The sequence below is a fragment of the Grammomys surdaster genome, unplaced genomic scaffold, assembly GCF_004785775.1.
Source record: "Grammomys surdaster isolate TR1022 unplaced genomic scaffold, NIH_TR_1.0 125808, whole genome shotgun sequence".
In the NCBI taxonomy this organism is placed as follows: domain Eukaryota; kingdom Metazoa; phylum Chordata; class Mammalia; order Rodentia; family Muridae; genus Grammomys; species Grammomys surdaster.
The window spans coordinates 1,271,827-1,273,885 of NW_021620639.1; positions in this window are offsets into that span (position 1 = coordinate 1,271,827).

The following is a 2,059-nucleotide window of genomic DNA, read 5'->3' on the forward strand; positions in this document are numbered from 1 at the left end:
GCCCCTTGCTGCCTCCCACCCTGCAGGAATGTCAGGCAAACTGCTGCCCCTCTCTGATTTCACACTTATCTCTCTTTTTCCATCTCATCACATGACAAAGAACTAACCTGCTCCAGCCCTCCAGCATTCCCTGGCTTTCAGCATCCAAAGATACAAAGGGCCTCTTGTGTGTAAACAAAGACATGTTTCTTCCCCTTCTTCTTCCAGGTGGGCCAATTCTGAGAGAAGCTGGCCTCTTTTGTTCACAGAAAATCAGACTTTCAGAAGATACCTCTCACACTCCACAGCTTGGAAATTCCAAGTGCTTGAGCAATCCCACCCTAGCTGTGTGGCCCAAGATGAGATAGGCAGTAACTTAACTACCTGCTCTATTAGAACACAACATGGCTGTGATCTTTCAAGCCCAGGATGGAACTCCTCACTTGCAGCCTTCGCCGCATCTTCAATCAACCGATTCCAGTTTTAGAATCTGTTACATTTCACTACTTGTTTCTGGTCCCTAGCAGGAATTAAAGATGGTGTAGCTGTGGCGTGCTGACCACTGAACCATCCCGTGTAAGTCTGTCACCACTGCCTTCAGGGGTCTACAAGTTTCATCTGGACCCGTGTTTCTCATTGGCTTGTAGAGAGAATCTCTTGTGCACTGTGTGGAAGCCTCACCTGTCAGTAAAAATGCTGTTGGCCTATTAGCTTAGGATGGAAACAGGGAGGTGGAAATTTTGGGACAGATAAAGGAATTCTGGAATAGAAACAGGCTCTGGAAGATTTTCCCTGAAATGCTGATGAAGATGATTGCAAGAACTCTGAGGAGAGATAACAAGCCACATGGCACTCAGAGTAGAAGAAAGGGGCAATTGAGTCGTGAGCTAGTCAGGGAACAGGCCCAAGCATGGCCTAAGCATTTATTTATTCATATGTAATTCAGTCTTAGAGTCATTATTTCAGGGCAAGTGGGAAAACCCAAGGTTACATTGGCTCTTGGTTCTTTCCCTTTTGTTGGCTTCCCTTGATCATTTATTCATTCAGGCAGATAAACCAGTGCACCAGAGCTCCAAGCTGACAGGTCATCTCACAGTCCGTGGTAAGGAGAACTTATCTTCCCAGTACTTCAAACAGGAGCCCTGAAATTGACCCCATGGGTCTGATTCACATGATCTGCCCACCTTGGAATAATGAAGACAGAGTCCCCTCCATACCTAAGGAAAACTCAGAGTCCACTTCTGAAGTAGGCATGATGGGTGGGCAGGTCACAAGAACCAAAGATGTTCTCAACAATCACTAATGAGTTAAAAGCATCTCAAAATTTGCACAAGCATCTTTCCACGCATGCCTTTTTCCTCCCCATTCTTCCTAATAGGATCCCAGCATTGTGTGCTGAGCAAATTACCTGGTGTCAGTCCTTACTTATCTCAACCACAATTCATACATGCCTTCCCATTTTCTGGATTACTTAAGCTGTAGGCTCCAGTCAATTAGATGAAGGAGAAGTCTGGGAGGTGATTTTTCTTTACTAAAACAAAGACAAAGAACTGTGGACAGAGACTGCCCGCTGTCCTGAACACTTCGGAACTTACTCCCAGTTCTTCCCCAGGGCTTAGATGTTTGAGATAAGGTCAACTCTATCTAACAATAAGGGACAAGGGTGACAGAGTCTGGGACAGGAAGAACATCCAGGCTGTGCCCTTTCTTAGTTTTGTGGGATGCTGAACATTCAGATGTTTATGTTTAGAGCCACTGCAGCCATTTTATGAACAGAGTGGGGGAAAGTCAAGAGAATTATTTATTATTATTATTATTATTATTATTATTATTATTATTATTATATGGTTTTTCGAGACAGGGTTTCTCCTTATAGCCAGGGCTGTCCTGGAACTCACTCTGTAGACCAGGCTGGCCTCGAACTCAGAAATCCACCTGTCTCTGCCTCCCAAGTGCTGGGATTAAAGGCGTGTGCCACCACTGCCCAGCGGAGTGCATATGCATTTCTTCTTCTTCTTCTTCTTCTTCTTCTTCTTCTTCTTCTTCTTCTTCTTCTTCTTCTTCTTCTTCTTCTTCTTCT